This window comes from Trachypithecus francoisi, unplaced genomic scaffold, assembly GCF_009764315.1.
Source record: "Trachypithecus francoisi isolate TF-2019V2 unplaced genomic scaffold, Tfra_2.0 Lachesis_group11, whole genome shotgun sequence".
Classification (NCBI taxonomy): Eukaryota; Metazoa; Chordata; class Mammalia; order Primates; family Cercopithecidae; genus Trachypithecus; species Trachypithecus francoisi.
The window spans coordinates 66,897,236-66,915,366 of NW_022681456.1; the positions used below are offsets into that span (position 1 = coordinate 66,897,236).

Genomic DNA, 18,131 nt, shown 5'->3' on the forward strand with positions numbered 1-18,131 from the left:
ACAAGGTTTAGGCCAGGTGCAGTGGCTCATGCCTGTAATCTCAGCACTTTGGGAGGCTGAGGTGAATGGATTGTCTGAGGTCAGGAGTTCGAGACCAGCCTGGCCAACCAACATGGTGAAATCCCATCTCTACTAAAAATACAAAAATTAGCTACACGTGGTGGCATATGCCTGTAATCCCAGCTACTTGGGAGGCTGAGACAAGAGAATTGCCTGAACCCGGGAGGTGGAGGTTGCAGTGAGCTGAGATCTTATCATTGCACTCCAGCCTGGGCCACAAGAGCGAAACTCCATCTCCGAAAAAAAAAAAAAAAAAAGAAGGTTTCGCCATGTTGCCCAGGCTGGTCTTGAACTCCTTGGAGTCAAGTGATCCACCCACCTTGGCCTCCCAAAGTGCTGGTATTACAGGTGTGAGCCATCATGCCTGGCCTAGAATGCTTTATTTTAATGTGTATTTCATGTTTCATTCTGCTTTACATTTTAAAACATATGCTGTCTCCCTAACTAGATTAAATAGTTCTATAATAAGAACCATTCTTTCAGTGTTATTGGTACCCATACTGAATCTTGCAGGTGCTCATTAAATATTACTGCTTTTGAAGCACCACGTGTGTTGAAGTAGGGTGGGGGATAGAGGAGAGGAAGCAATAAGAGGAGCTGGCCTTTTAAAATAAAAGTCACTTGGAAACCTAACCTGTATTTCCCAGGGCCACATCAGCCTTGGGGAGGTTAGGCAGGCAACGGACCAAGAGATTCTTCACAAGAATGTCTGATCCGGCTCCTCTTAGGAAGCTCCAGCCCCCTACCAGGCCTTTTGCAGTCACTGAGGAAATCCTCAGAAGGCTCCCAGAATTAATCCTCCTGGCTGTGACATGGGAGTCTTTCCCCTCCCCCACTCCCACAGTACTTGTTCAGATATCAAGTGGTTGTGCAGATATCCAGCAACCAGGTGACCATAGTCTTACCTCTGTCACACATATCACACTGGCCAAGGGAATCCCAGGTGGCTGATCTCAATGACATTTCCAGTGTGTAACTACTGCAGCATGTGCTGACTGCCTTCAAGCTGAACTGAGGAATTTACCCCACCCATCACTTGGGTTATGTGCTGTTATAGGCCACGGGGCCACCCTGCCTTACCTGTGTCTTATAATACTGATGATCAGCTTCTTATCGAACATGTTCCTCCCTGGGTAAGACCAGGCCCATAGAGAAACCTGAGCACATAAACCTTGTTAACCTCAGAATTACCCCTCCCCTCTGACAATGACCCATTGTCCTTGGACCAAGCTTACACACTTCAGCCTTCTTTGGGTCAATTCCCTCCCATAAAGTTCCACGATTCTTCTTGCAAATAACTCCTTAGCAGGCAGGACTGCCCTGCTGATCCTCTAGACATGTTAGTGGAAGATTAGGATTTGCAGTGGCCTACTTGACCCTAGTCTCACTCTACAGTACTGCTATGCATTGCTTTACATCGGCTCCCTTTGGTCATTTTGAACAGCGTTCTAATGAATTTCTGTGTACCCCATCATCCCCACCCTCAACTCCCTTTAGCCACATCAGAGTTATAAGTGGGTTTGGAATCTTTTCAGGTTGTATCAAAGAGTTTAGAAAGCTAGTTCATTTCTAAGCTTTTATTTTTTAAAGTAGTCCTTACATTATTTATTTAAATAAAATAATTTCAAGTAGTCTGTAAATTAAATTATTTAAGCCACTAATCCTTGATAGTAAATCCATTAAACTATTTTATCCTAAGTATAAGTGAAATTAGTTATTAGTAAGGGTTATCCCATTTAAGAAAAAGTTACTGAAGAGTTGGAGACCTGGCAGTCAGCCAGGATGAAGTAGTACTTTTTTTTTTTTTTTTTTGGAGACAGAGCCTTACTCTGTCACCCAGGCTGGAATGCAGTGGTGCAATCTTGGCTCACCACAACCTCCGCCTTTTGGGTTCAAGTAATTCTTCTACCTCAGCCTCCTGTGTAGCTGGGATTACAGGTGCCTGCCATCATGCCCGACTAATTTTTGTATTTTTAGTAGAGATGGGGATTCACCATGTTGGCTAGGCTGGTCTCAAACTCCTGGCCTCAAGTGATCCGCCTGCCTTGGTCTCCCAAAGTGCTGGGATTACAGGCATGAGCCACTGTGCCCGGCCCAAGCAGTACATTTTAAAACTCTTATACTTTTTTCTTTTAGAATACGGTCTAGGTTACCCATTTCTAAAGTCTGCAGATTTCTCAAAGGTCCTCCTAAGGGGTTGGTGATATTCTCACTGAGGCCAAAATGAAAATTTGAGGGACATAATTGCCTTTGAATATTTTGAAAATGTCTACATCAGGAACTCTACTGGGAGACAAACTAAGTTTTTGTCACTTTTTCTATACCTTTTATATCCTTACCCACCAAAGAAAGAAAAAAAAAACATATTTAGAATTATGTTTAATTGATTCAAGCTTGTTTGTTAATTTGGGAAATTTGAGAAATTTGCTTCAATTTTTGACATTTAAATTATGAAACTGGAATCTTGAATGTATAATCTTAGTTGTTATAACACAGCTAATCTTGGTTAAGCTGGTAATGTGTTGCTTAGACAAAGACAACTTAATCTTCTTATTCTTTATCCCCAAGGAGATTATGCATATGTAATCAGAAAAAGCCTGTCTTAAAAACTGAACTAGAAGTCTTCAAGCTTTATGATATTATGAACTTTCCCTAAACTCTGACACTGTCTGTAGCAGCTCTCTTAATTTGGATCTTGTCTATATGTAGTAAGTGTATAGAAGTGAATTGTGATATTCTTTGTAAGTTTTTTCTTTAACTAATTTGACTTATTTTTATTTAACCAAATGAAACAAACCAAGAGAAGAATATTCAGGTGACAGTCCTTGTTTCAGCAGCTTAGAAGAGATAACCCTATTGGACAGAAAATTAAGAGTGATTGTCACATGGTCCTGAACTTTGGTGACTTTGCGAAGCTCCTAAACTTTGGTGACTGTTCATAGCAGTAGAAAGCAGGCAACTCGGCCAGGCACGGTCGCTCACGCCTATAATCCCAGCACTTTGGGAGGCCAAGGCAGGCGGATCATCAGAGGTCAGGAGTTCGAGACCAGCCTGGGCAAAACCCTGTTTCTACTAAATATACAAAAATTAGCTGAGTGTGGTGGTGCATGCCTGCAATCCCAGCTACTTGGAAGACTGAGGCACGAGGAGAATCACGTGAACCTGGGAGGCAGAGGTTGCAGTGAGCTGAGATTGCACTACTGCCCTCCAGCCTGGGCGACAAAGTGAGACTCTATCTCAAAAAAAAAAAAAGAAAAAAAAGCAAGAAAACAGGCAAATGAAGGTCAGATGGTCACTCAGTGAGTCAGACAGAGGGAGATGGAGGCTCACTGACAGCATTAATAAACACAGAACTGAGGCGCTTGGTAGAGGGTGTCATTGCATTAAATAATTATTTCAAATAATTCATGCAAATTAAACTATGCCTGCTTTTTAGATAAACCAAGAGATGCTAAAATAGCACTCGCCCGCCATCTGCATCAATGATTATCCTCCCCAGACTGAGACAAGAGACAAGACTCTGCCATGACCCAAGTCTGTCTCAGATCCCTTGTGAGCACCTAGCCATATTTAAAAGTTCACTGTGACCCCTGCAGTGCTAATAAGTTATTTTATCTGCTGCTCAACCAAAGAAAACTTGGCAGTGTTGAGGTTTGTAAGAGATGGTTGGCTAATCTCCATCAGGTGCCTTCCTGGGGAATTTTCTTTTTTTTTTTTTTTTTTTTTGGGAAGGAGTCTGGCTCTATTGCCCAGGCTGGAGTGCAGTGGCCGGATCTCAGCTCACTGCAAGCTCCGCCTCCCGGGTTTACGCCATTCTCCTGCCTCAGCCTCCCGAGTAGCTGGGACTACAGGCGCCCGCCACCTCGCCCGGCTAGTTTTTTGTATTTTTTAGTAGAGACGGGGTTTCACCATGTTAGCCAGGATGGTCTCGATCTCCTGACCTCGTGATCCGCCGTCTCGGCCTCCCAAAGTGCTGGGATTACAGGCTTGAGCCACCGCGCCCGGCCTCCTGGGGAATTTTCAAAGGTTATTTTGAACACCTCCATTTTGTCTTGAGCTGATTGTAGAATACCGTTCCTGAGTAATTTGCTATCCCAGTATACACTCATCACTACTATTTACATCTGTCCCTGCTCCCTTCATCTCTAAGAAAAAAAAAGTTCTGTGATATCACTTCTCTGTTCCATACATTCTTGTTTTAAAATATTGGACTACAAGATGGCTGCTTAGAAGCATTTTGAGCATGCTTCATTCACCTAGAACCAAAATAGTGTATAGACAAACATACTTTGAATACATTATCCAAAAGGGAACACCAGAGTTCAACAGAAAAGTGAAAGGAAACTCTAAAACTAAGAAAACAGAAGGAAACTGTCAGCTTGTGTGGCCAGGACTGACCAGGAGCCAGAAGTAAGTCCCCAATATTTATATGGTCCACTTTCCCACTGGAGAATCATACAATCCAGGCCACAGGTGTGTGCCTTGACCCTCTGAGGACTGGGAAGTAAGTGTGGCATGAGTTCCAGCCACCAGCACTAGAACTTGGCACCACACCAGGATCAGAGCAGGATGAGAGTTGCCATGGAGTCTTGGTCTTGAGCTGGGCATGGCCGCTTACACCCCAGGACTGAGATATGGACTAGGCAGGAACTTCCTGGTCTGGCTGAATAGCTGAACAACTGGGATAGGGGAGGGATTCCCTCTGGGACTAAGGCATAAGAGGAACATAAGTCCCCCACCTGTCAGCCGAAGCTGTGGCCACTGAGACGACCTCCACACTCCCTGAGGTAGGACTTCAGTGTGGCAGCAGTCACTTCTCAGTCAAGCACTCTTCAGTCAAACATTTATGCCTGACCTCTGGCCTCCTGGGTGACAGAGGTTAGGCATAAACCCCTACCACCACCATCTCGTCTGGCTCTTGCCTATCAGCACCACCTACTGACCTGGAGGCCAGCCTATACAGCTAATTGCAACCCCTGCCAATACAAGAACACAGCACTTGGAGACTAAAAGAGCATCTCACCACCACTGCTACTGCCATCACCCATGCCACCCTGGTTGCCAGGAGCTCAAGAACCTGCTCACTCACCCAATATATCACTAGTACAACCAACATCCAAAAAAGCCATGCTGAGGCTCAAGAATTGACCTGCCTAAAACTACCAGCACAGGTGCCAGCATATGCCAGGTCACAAAGATAAACATGTTTAACCCACCACCATTACCACTGAAACCTAAAGAAGGGTTCACTGACAGCACCACTTCCAGTTCCCAGCACAACTTCACCACAGTGTCCACCAATAGCTTCACCCTAATACACAGAGGAAACCACAGATACCACTAACATTATTTATAGCCAAAGAAATCATACAGAGTCTCCAACATTTCACACACCCAGAAGCAAAACCAAAGGGCCCTACCCAACCATCATCATAGTCATATCTTCAGGAAAAATATCCTCCCCAACCAACTAAATCCAAAAATAAGAAGAAGTGACTGTTACACCAGATGCTCAGAAATCAATATAAAGACACAGAAACATGAAAAACCAAGGTAAAATGATGCTTTCAAAGGAACACAATAATTCTCCAACAATAGCTCAAAACCAAAAATAAATCCTCAAAATCTCAGATAAAAAATTTGAAATATTGGTTTTAAAGACACTCCATGAAATGCAAGAAAAATCTGAAAACCAGTACAAAGAACTCAGAAAACCAATACAGGATATGAATGAGAGAATTACCAAAGAGATAGGTATCTTAAACAAACAAACAAGCAAACAAACAAAACAGAAATTCTGAAACTGAAAAATTCATTGTGGAAATACAAAATACATCTGAAAGTATCAACAATACAATAGACCAAGCAGAAGAAAGAATTCAGAACTTGAAGAAAGTTCTTTTGAAATAATCCAGTCAGACAAAAACAAAAAAGAATGAACAAAGTCTTTAAGACATTTGGGACTGCATAAAGTAATTGACCTTATGAATTACCAGTATTCCCAAAGGTGAAGAGGGATTTAAAACAAAACAAAGAAAACTTAGAAAAACTATTTAACAAAATGGCAGATGAAAATTTCCAAAGTCTAGCATGTTATTTAGACATCCAGGTACAGAGGTTTAGCAATCCATAGGAAAATGCAATGCAAAAAGGACTTAGCCATGACATACTAAAAACAGACTGTCTCAAGTCAAAGTGAAAGGACAAAGTCAGCAAAAGAAATAATCAACAGAGTGAACAGAAGACCACCTGTGAGATGAGATAAAATATCTGCAAACTGTGCATCTGATAGAGGGCTAATATCTAGAACATACAAATAACTCAAACAACTCAACAACAACAAAACCCCCACAAATGATTCCATTAAAAAGTGGGCAAAGGACATGAATAGACATTTTTCAAAAGAACACATGCAAATCACCAACAGGTATATGAAAAAATGCTCAACATTACTAATCATCAGAGAATTGCAAGTTGGAACCAAAATGAGATATCACCTTACCCAAGTCAGAATTGCTGTTATTAAAATGTCAAAAAATAACAGATGTTGGCAAGGATATGGAGAAAAGAGAACTCATATACACTGTTGGTGGGAATGTAAATTTGTACAACCTCTATGGCAAACAATATGAAGATTTATTAAATAACTAAAAGTAGAACCATCATATTCGCAGTGAAACTACCGCATATCCACAGTAGAACTACCAGATCCAGCAATCCCACTGCTAGGTATCTATCCAAAGGAAAATAAATCAATGTATCAAAAATATACCTGCACATGTATGTTTATTACAGCACTATTCACAATAGGAAAGATGGAATTAACCTAAGTGTCCATCAACAGATGATTGGATATATCATTCATCACTATATACACACAAAGGAATACTATTCAGCCATAAAAAGAACAAAATCATGTCCTTTGTAGCAACATGGATGGAATTATAGGTTATTATCTTAAGTGAAACAAATGAAACACAGAAATACAAATATTGAACATTCTCACTCATAAGTAGGAGCTAAAAAATGTGTACACATGGATGCAGAGAGTAGAATGGTGGACAATGGAGACTTGGAAGGGTGCGGGGGTGGATAATGAGAAATTACTTAACAGGCACAGTGTGTATTATTTGGATAACGGATACCCTAAAAGCCTTGAGTTGACCACTATGCAATCTATGCATGTAACAAAATTGCACTTGTACCCCTTAAATTTATACAAATAAAAATAAATAAGTAAAATAAAGTATGGGGCTAAGTTGGAAGGAGGGAGAAAGTGGGACGTGTTTTTTCTTCAGAACTCTTCTTAGCTGGACTTTGGCTCTATCACCCCATTGGTACCCAGACCCTTGTTTACATGCACTATACATTTCATCGTCCCGCTCAATTTCATGTAGTTGAAAACCAAATTCCAGCTTCTCTAGGCTGAGGCTCTCTTGTCACTTTCACAGTGACATCTGCCTTGACCATGCTATTTAAAATTGTACTACTAAAAATACAAAAAAACTAGCTGGGCATGGTGGTGGGTGTCTGTAATTCCAGCTACCTGAGAGGCCGAGGCAGGAGAATTAGTTGAACCCAGAGGCAGAGGTTGCAGTGAGCTGAGGTTGTGCCTTTGCACTACAGCCTGGGTGACAGCAAGACTCTGTCTCAATACATACATACATACATAAAATAAAATAAAATGGTACTATCACCTGCCAATATTCCCAATGCCTCTAGCCTGGCTCTCCTTTTTTCTTTTTCTCATAGCACAACCACCTTCGCACTTTTTTGGACTGTTTTATTCTGACACATCTGACTTTTTAATTATGTTTATTGTTCATTGCCTATTACTTCCTTTTAGAAGGTAAACTCCACAATGCAGGGATCTTTATCAGTCTGTCTAGAGATGCGTCTTAATCACCTCAACAGTGCCTGGACCATGGTGTGTTTAATACATAATTGCAGAATGAGCATGTGAGGCTTCTGCATCTGAATGCCCTGGAGAGAAACAGTTTGAGGAGCAATTACTGGGTTAAAGCAGATCTTACATCTGTCTAAATTCCCTCACTTTATCATCATTAAAAACAGGCCACGGGTAATTAGTAGAATTTCCAAAAACTGCTCATCATTTACTAGACCTGCATGAAAAAAAGCACAATGTCCAAAACAATTGACCATTTGACAACAGATCAAAACCTGTTACTGCAAATAGATATGGAACAGAAATTTGTATGACAGAAATGTCTAAATCTAGCCAACGGCCCATTTATTTTAAATTAGTTCCTTATCCACAAAATCCTATTACAGCAAAGTGATTTAAAGAGATTCTTCGTCTTCTCTTTAATGTGACTTAACCTGAGTATTAAGAAGATTTCAATTAAATAGTTTGATGAGGAATCTACATTTTCTAGACCACAAGAGTCATTTAAAACATGACACTTAAAAAAAAAAAAAAAACTCTGCTATTATCAAAATCTCAATAACGTCTGCCTTTTCCTAAAGTGTGTTTAGTATTGATGCAGACAAGGCTCGAATTTTTTGCTTCCTTAATTTTATCTGCAATTGCCCCCAAAGGGCAAAAATACACATTTTAAAAGTCTTAAGGAGTTATTTAAAACATCGACCCACGTTTTTCTTAACAACATTTGAAACTTACCACTGCCTACTCACTTCAGGTATAACCATGATGTACCTGAAGGAATTGAACATTAGCAAATCAGTGAAGTGCCATTTCAGCACTGTGGGTCATATTTTTCTCTTTTTATTAAAATTCTGGTTTGTCCAGAGTCTCATTTTTTCATGTACAGCCATTGTAATTTGTACTGCTGATTTCAGCCACAAAGGTACAAAGATTATGTTTTTCTGAGACAAAAAATGCACCACATGCCGTAACAGTTTTGGGAATCAGGCATACATTGATTAGAATCCTGGATCCATCCCTCCCCAGCTGAGCTTGACTTTAGGTATGGTCTCTAACTATCCTGAGACTCAGTCTCTTCATCCGTAAAATGAGCCTATTAACATCTACTTAGCAGTATCGCCATGGCTAAACTTCCAATACAATGTCTGGCATGTAGAGGCTATATATCCACTTTCTTTACAGGTATTGATTCTCACTTAAGATCCTGGAAGTAATCTGATCCTGGAAGTAATCTTAACATTTCAGGAGGCCCAAAGATCACTATTGGGTCTTTGCTTAATCAAAGGGACATATATATCATTTCTTAACTGTTATGAGTTGAAGTGTGTCCCTTAAGATGTTGAAGTCTTAACTCCTAGTACCTGTGAACGTGATCTTTTTGGATATAGGGTCTTTGCAGATGATTGAGTTAAGATGAGGTGATTAGGATGGGCCCTAATCCAGTATGGTGATGTCCTCATAAAAAGGAGCAATTAGATACATATTCCCTCCCAGGGAGGCCATGGTGTGAAGATGAAGGCAGAGATTAGGGTGATGCACCCATTCATCAAGGAATGCCAAAGATTTCCAGAAAACCACCAGAAGCTAAGACAGAGCATGAAACAGATTCTTCTTCACAGCACCTTAATCTTGGACTTCCAGCCTCAAAAACCGTGAGACACTAAATTTCTGTTGTTTAAGCTACCCAGTTTGCGCTTTGTTACGGCAACCCTAGCAAACAAATCCAGAGATTCAGGTCATACATTGGATGTTTAGGGAGGAGGGAAGCAGCTTGTATGTAGCTCTTGCATTGTTGCCACATTGGTGTGTCCAACTTCTAGGTCTGGAGGGGAAAGCAGAATCTGGAATGTGTATTTCACTTGACAATCTAAACATACCTGGTTGCCTGGCCTCAGGGTGGAGAGAGGGAGAGGCAGCTAGATGCAGAGGGAGGGAGGGGTAGAGTGAAGAATAAGGAAAGGAGCAAGGAGGAGGACAGGGAGGGGGAGAAAGAAAAAGTAAGCTGAAGATCAGCAAACTTGTCAAAATATTGCCAAGAAGAGGGTGGTGGCAAAGACGTTTTAAAGTTCTTTCCCCTCCTCAGCTTCAGGCAAATAAGTCTTTCCATCATCAGGGCAGGTTTTTTTTTTTTTTCCTAATTTAATTTAATTTTTATTTTTCCTCTTTACTCAAAGAAAGCAAGCTTTAAGGATTCACCCTTCCCACTAGCTGTGTTAACCGGGCTGCACAAGCTGCAGCTGAGCAATTGTTACAGCGCTAGCTCCTCGTGGCCAGCCTTAGCCTGCAAAGCACCGAGGGTGGCTAGAAGGAGATTATTATGGTTTGGCTATGTCCCCACTCAAGTCTCATCTTGAATTGTAGCTCCTACAATTCCCGTGTATGGTGGGAGGGACCCAATGGGAGATAACTGAATCATGGGGCGTTTTCCCCCATACTGTTCTCATAGTAGTAAATAAGTCTCACGAGATCTGACACTTTTGTAAGTGGTTTCCCCATTCACTTGGCTCTCATTCTATCTTGCCTGCTGCCATGTAAGATGTGCCTTTTGCCTTCTGCCATGATTGTGAGGCCTCCCCAGCCATGTGAAACTGTGAGTCCATTAAACCTCTTTTTCTTTATAAATTACCCAGTCTCAGGTATGTCTTTATCAGCAGCGTGAAAACGGACTATTACAGAGATTCTCACTTCCCACCTCTCCACCCCAGAGCAGGCCCCCTCAAGCTTTTCTGTGTCTAATAGGGCAGTAGAACAATTAACTGTTAGTGCTTATTCTTGAATCAACCAAAGTAGTGCTGGAATGCTTCCATGTGCCACGTACACACACACACAAATTTGGGGTCCTTAAACAATGTAGTTACCAGTAGTCATCATTTATTGACTACCTAGTGTGTGCCAAGCACTGTGGAAAACATTTAGCACATGCACTATTTCACAGGCATTCATTCAACAATAAATAAAAGCCTACTGGCCAGACACAGTGGTTCACGCCTATAATCCCAGCATTTTGGGGAGGCTGAAACAGGAGGATTACTTGAGCCTAGGTGTTTGAGATCAGTGTAGGCAGTATAGTGAGACCTTGTCTCTACAAAAAATTAAAAAATTAGCTGGGCATGGTGACATGCAGCTATAATCCCAGCTGCTTCTTGAGAAGCTGAGGTGAGAGGATTGCTTGAGCCCAGGAGGTGGAGGCTGCAGTGAGCCATCCATGTACCACTGCACTCCAGTCTGGGTGACAGAGTGAGACCCTGGTCTCAAAAAAGTAAAATAAAATAAAAGCCTGTTATGTAGAAGTCACTAAACTGGATGCTGGGAATGCAATGATGAACAAGACAGATACAATCCCTGCCTATGATAGACACTATGTTTTACTTACCAAATACCTTCCCTACCTTTTTCCCCCAATTACATTGTGCAAAATCTCACTCTCCCAGCTTCCCCTGCAGCTTGAAATTCTAAGCAACACATTTATGTCCACAGATACATGAATGCTTTCCTGCTAAACTTAGAGAGATACGGTTATCTTAATCCCTTTCCCTTTCTTCCAGCTTGATTTAGATGTGATGGCTGGAGCTGCAGTAGCCATCTTGAACCCATGAAGTAAATAAAGATCAAAAGAGTCAAAGAGACATCCTAATACGGTTGAGCTTCTGAGACATTGCCAGCAACCAAGACTTCTGAACTTTTTGTTTAGAGGGGGAAGGTGAATGTTTGTATGTTTAAGCCACTGTTAGCCAGGCTTTCTGTTATATGTAGCTGAATGTACTTCAGAATTGATACAACTGTCTTGATGAAGTTTATATCTATCTGGGGAGACAAATATGACCAATTTACTTCAGACTAATTATTTAAGTAGGATTGTGACAAGTGCTGCAAAGAAGTACAGGATAGTAGGAGCAATGGACAACGAGTATGTCCAACTCCAAAGTCCATGCTGCCTAGAAACAGACTTGGATATAATCAAGATTCTGCCACTTGTTATATGACTTTGGCCAAATAACTTTACTAAGCCTCAGTTACCCCTGTCTTCTGTGAAATAGGAACTATGATTATCTCTTATAGATTTGTCATGAGGATTAAATCATAAAATGCAGATAAAATGGTTTGTGGGTTCCTATCACATAGTAAGCACTCAGTAATAAGCCATCATTGTTGCGTTATTATATTATGTATCACATGTGTTGATATCACATATGTGTATTAACATATGATTGTGGTATCGGAATTCTAAAATGACCTCAGGAATCCCACTCCCTCATGTACAAGCCTTGTATAATCTTCTCCCCTGAGTGTTTGCAGAACTTGTGAATATGACAGTAGATCTCTCCTGTGATTATATTACCTAATATGGCAAGTGAAAGATTATTCACAGAGGGCCTGACCTAATCAGGTGGGTCTAATAATATCTCCAGATAGTTACAGAGAATAAAAAGCCAGAGATGTGCTCCTATTGGCTTGAAAGAAGTAGTACTATGTTGTGAATTACTTATGGTGGCCACTTGACAAAGAACTGAATACAGCCATCAGGAACCTAGAGTGGTTGCTGGCCTACAGCTAGCAAGAAAATAGGTAACTTATTTCAGTCTATGGTAGGAAGGACGTTATATGCTAACAACATGAGAGCTTGTCAGAGGACCTGAACCTTAGATGACATAGTCGACACCTTAATTTCAGCCTGGAGAGACCCTGAGCAGAGAATCCACCGAGTTTGATCTACAGAACACAGGAGATAACCAGTTTGTCTTGTTTTATGGCACTGTGTGTGGTAATTTGTGAAACAGTTATATAAAATGAGTATGTGTATATATATAATTATAGTATGTGGACTGATACATAGTCATGTGTCACCTATTGACAGGGATACTTTCTGAGAAGTGCATCATTAGGCTACTTCATCACTGTGTGGACATCACAGAGTGTGCTGACACAGAACTAGATGGTATAGTCTACTCCACACCTAGTCTATATTGTATGGCCTGTGGCTCCTAGGCCATAAACCTGTACAGCATGTTACTGTACTGAATACTATAAGCAATCATAAAACAATGGTAAGTATTTGTATATTTAAACATATCTCTACATTAAAAAGGTACAGTAAAAATATGGTATAAGAGATTTAAAAAAAAAATAGTACTGTAGAGGCAAAGGAAAAGCTTTCTGCCCTCTGAAGTTTCACTGAAAATCAACTGACAAAAGGCAGATTCCTATGACAAAAGGGCATGCAAATGTATTCTAATGTGCGTACTACAGGGGAATTGCATGAGAATGATTATCCAATAACCCAAGAAGATTCAGATCTTTATATAAACTTCTTCATAAGGAGGAAGAGATGGGGGAAATGTAGTAATTGAGGGATTATAAATGATTGTTAGGGGGAAGTGAATAGACTTGGAGAACATACAATAGTCTGGGGCAAAGTCTGTCGGGCTTGGAGAACAGATCATGGTTTGTGAAAAATGTCTGTCCAGATGTGTTGACAGACTTTAGTCTTTCTTCCTGCAGCATGAGCTAAGTTAATGAGAACTCAGGGAAGGAAACACAGTTGATTGTTTTCTTCTTTAGTGGATCTGGACTTTAGGCAGATAAGGGAGTATCAGAGTAAAGCTTTTTCCAGTGCCTGCCAGTCTCCAGTGGCTTTTAATTTAAAATAATCAGCATACCAGGGTGCCATATTTTGAGGTGAAAATCTCTGGTCTTCAGTACATCTGAATAGGGCGCTGACTGTGAATGAAGCTTGCCAGGCTGGAAGCCACTCTGGGTGAGTCAGCGAGTGAGTGAGTGGTGAGAATTTATAAACACTGCACATTTAGGCTGCAGTTAATTTATTTTTAATTTCTTTCTTCAATAATAACCGTAGCCTACTGTAACTTCATAGACTTTAATTTTATAAACTTTAATTTATTAATTTTTTTTACTTTTTGGTAATAACACTTAGCTGAAAACACAAACATGTATAGCTCTACAAAAATATTTTGTTCTTCGTATACGTTATTGTGTAAATTTTTTCTAGTTAATAATATTTTTTAACTTTTAAATTGTTTTGTTAAAAACAAAGACTACAAACTACACATTATCTTAAGCTCACAAAGGGTTGGGATCATCAATCTCACTGTCTTCTCTCTCCCCATCTTATATCACTGGAAGGTCTTCAGGGGCAGTAACATGCATGGAGCTGTCATCCCCTATAATATCAATGCCCTCTTCTGGAATACCTTCTGAAGGACCTGCCTGAGACTGTTTTACAGTTAACTTTTTAATGTAAGTAGAAAGAGTACACTCTAAAATAACAATAAAAAGTATAGTAAATACATAAGCCAGTAACATTCATTTATTATTATCAAATATTATGCACTACACATAATTTTATGTTACACCTTTTTTGTTGGTTTGTTTTTGAGATGGAGTCTTGCTCTGTCACCCAGGCTGGGGTGCAATGGCGCCATCTCGGCTCAATGCAACTCCCGCCTCCCAGGTTCAAGTGATTCATTCTCCTGCCTCAGCCTCCCAAGTAGCTGGGATTACAGATGCCACCACCATGCCTAGCTACTTTTTTTGTATTTTTTAGTAGAGATGGGGTTTCACCCTGTTGGCCAGGCTGGTCTCAAACTCCTGACCTCATGATTCACCCTTCTTGGCCTCCCAAAGTGCTGGGATTACAGGTGTGAGCCACTGTGCGTGGCCTGTGTTATACCTTTATGTGACTGGCAGCACAGTAGGTTTGTTTACAAAGCATTACCGTAAACCCATGAGCAATGTGTTGCACTACAACATTATGATGGTTACAATGTCACTAGGCAATAGGAATTTTTCAGCTCCATTATCATGTTATAGGACTATCATAGTTTATGTGATCCATCACCGAGCGAAAAGTTGTTCTTTAGTGCATGACTGTATTACATAAAAATATATTGCATCAGGGTAAAGTCAAAGACGCTTTCTCAAAGAGGTCCAAAAATAGAATTAGAGAATAATCCAATGCATGAGGAATGTATTTCCCTCCTGAATTACAGTCCTTAAGTAAGCACAGCAGGTTCAGGGGTGGCTTGAATTTACACGGACATTCAAGCACTCTTGTTTCTCTCATTTTGTTACCCTGGCAACCCCCCAGAAGGAGCCCTGTCCTCATCTGCGTGGTCAAAAATGAATCCTGGATATATCAGGGTGGAAGAGAAACCAGATTCAGAGCATCAGTTTCATTTTAAGCAAAGGATCCAGGAGTTGTACTGTATTCACATTCCATTTTTGAGAATATAGTCGCATGACTGTCTCAAAGGATTTAGGAAAGTGCAATCTTAGGGTGGCATGTGGCATATGCCCAGAAGAAATGCAGAGAAGATTTTGGTCGACAATTAGCAGTTTCCACCACAAGGATTATGAAATAGCGGTAATCGCTACGATATCCTGCCAAATTATTCTCCAATCTTGCTTTCCTACTGGGGACTTTGTTTTCATTACTTCAGAGCAGGCCAAATTTAACTGCAGAGGAGACACCTCACTATTTTGTAATGCTGAGTCACTCATTCATGAGGCAATGTTGACCTCTGCCTAGAACAGAGGTAACATTAACAATGAGTGTAATGCTTGCTGCTAATTATTGCAATTCATGATCAAAATGTACTTTTCTTAATGCTTTGCAAACGGGTACAGATATGTTCCAATTAACAGATTTTTGTCCACCTACTCATCTTCACCTGTGACATGGTACTGGGGAGTTGAGGGATGATTAAAAAACAGTAAAGATCTCTTCCTACACACAGCCTAACATTTCCCTATCCATCATCTTTTCCCCTTTAGAGGATTGCAGGAGAAGGCAATGTAGAAGGATATGGGCCACTTTTGCTGTGATTTAGTCATCAGGCCAAGAGGGATGTATGCTGCTAGACAGTGCCTTTCTTGTGGCAAGAAAGTACATGAGGGCAGCTTCAGATTTTCTCTGAGGATTAAGTTGAGGAAAATGCCCCTCTGCTGAGATTCCCCCAGAGACTACAAGAGGATGAGTGTTTTACAGGGATACAGATAGGAGAGTACATTTATTTTGTTGACTAAGTAGTCACTCAATAAATGTTTACTGATGTCAACGACAGTATATACACACAAGGTCATCCATGTTAAGGGAAAAGGAAAATATTCTCACAACTCTTCAGAATTCCTTCCATAGAATCTTATTCATTGTTGGTTTCTTCTCGTAAGCCGGAGCTCAGCTTCAGGAGTACTTTTCAAAATATCATGTATTTTGCAAACTCTATATAACTCCATGTGTCATTTCATCCAGAAAACTTGTTTGTAATGCTTTTTTTCTCTGGACTGTAAGCTGCTTGATGCCACCAGGCCTTGAGAAAAAGCTGGCCTTCTGATAGGATTGCTATTGAGTAACAAAAATTCTTGGATTCTGATAACATCTTTCATGCAGAAACTCAAAGCATCTCCTAAATTATAAGCCCATCCTTTTACTCTGTTCTACACTCTCACAGTGAGTAGAATGTTTGGGTTTTTTTTTTTTTTCCTTCCAAGAATATTTCTCAAGTAGCAGAATCCACTTCGTTTCAAATTAAACCACCCAAATTAATGGTCCAATTCCCCATATAATACTAGTTTTAATATCTGCACAGGCAGAAAGCTGGTCTTTGTAACTCCTGACTAGGACAGTCTAGGTTTTTAGTGCTGGTTCTATCATTTAGATTATGTAAGAACAGGCATCATAAATCTATGGAATGACTTAAAGTGTAGCTAATCAACTGGCCAGAGAACCTAAGAGGGGTAGGGTCTAAGGTAGAATAAGGAAGAAGCAAGGAATATGACTCTCCTTTCCAGCATTTCTCAATTGCAAGGGTGAGGAATGGATCTGTGCTTTATTAAATAAATAATTGGCAATGATTCCAGCTAGGGGCATGGCTGCCAGCAGCGTTAGGCCTTCACCTCACCAGACACATACAAAGAAGAAATAACTTTTGGAAACACAAGTTGCAGGTACTACCAGGATTATAGAAGGCATATCTTTCTCAATACAGTTTGCGATTTCATCCAGATCTCTGGTGAGCTACCAAGGTAGGTCTACTGGAAAACTAAACAAACCAGCAACACCTTGAATTTGTGTGGCTGTTTGTGTTCTTCACAGCATGTTCACATCTTTTATCTCAGGTGTTCTCACAGCAGCTCATGGGAGTAATAATAAGAGCTCGATTATTGAGCATTTACTATGTGCCAAGTGTGCACATATTCACTCATTGACTCTTCACAACAATCCTGAGAGTTAGGTTCTATTGCTAGCACCATTTTACAGATGATGCTTAGAGAGGTTGAGCTTCCTGAGTTCACACAGTGGTAAATGATAGAACTAGCACTAGAAACCTAGACTATCCAGAGCCCAGATGCTAAATCACTATATTATATGGGCTCAATGGCTTTTAGAGAATTTAAGTGACTAGGATCCAGTAGCGCTGGAGTTAAGACTTATTTGTCCTGCTGTTTCCTTATTTCAGCATTCTACTGTTTGGGGGAGCTCTTAGGCTTTGTGTTTAGATGACCTTCGTTGCCTGAGTCCACTGTGGCTGTGATTTTCCCTCCTGTAGTTGCTCAGGAATCAACCTTTTCCAAGGTCAAGATTTGAAACGTTTAATTTTCTGCAAGTTGACATTTTGCCATTTCATTTTACCATTCATAGTTCCAAAGCCTCCTACAGCTTTTAAAGGAGTAATTTCAGATATCCACTCCCACAGCTCTAAGAACAACTCATTTCAATCTTGGGACCTTGACCAGAATTCAGGGAAACTAGCATGATCCTTCCTGTCTGACGTTTCATTCCATCTACTATCCAAAGCTGTTTCTACAGGGCATCACCTACGAGGTAAGAGGTGGGGAAAATTTTAGTTTTCCAGATGAAACCCTTTACCTGATGTTTTGTACTGGGAAAACAAAATGCCCAGACAACTAATGTTTCTTTTCTTTTCTTTTGAGATGGAGTTCCGCTCTTGTCGCCCAGTTGGAAGTGCAGTGGCACGATCTTGGCTTACTGCAACCTCTGCCTCCTGGGTTCAGGCGATTCTCCTGGCCCAGCCTCCCAAGTACTGGAATTACAGGCGCCCCCCACCACTCCCAGCTAATTTTTGTATTTTTAGTAGAGAGTGGGTTTTACCATGTTAGCCAGGCTGGTCTCAAACTCCTGACCTCA

At 40.7% G+C, this 18,131-nt stretch overlaps 1 long non-coding RNA gene across 6 annotated transcripts in view; it reads left to right on the forward strand.

Annotated features, from left to right (window-relative positions):
- The window catches only part of LOC117089794, a 67,643-nt gene that overhangs the window by 32,758 nt on the left and 16,754 nt on the right, over positions 1-18,131 (forward strand). For 4 of the 6 annotated variants that reach the window (XR_004439757.1, XR_004439760.1, XR_004439758.1 and 1 more), the window contains exons 2-4: positions 2,629-2,768; positions 14,108-14,221; positions 16,775-17,008. This is a non-coding gene — a long non-coding RNA (uncharacterized LOC117089794). Of the gene's footprint in view, positions 1-2,628; positions 2,769-14,107; positions 14,222-16,774; positions 17,009-17,679; positions 17,808-18,131 lie in introns of those variants that run through there. The other 2 variants (XR_004439762.1, XR_004439761.1) reach the window with 2 other exon arrangements.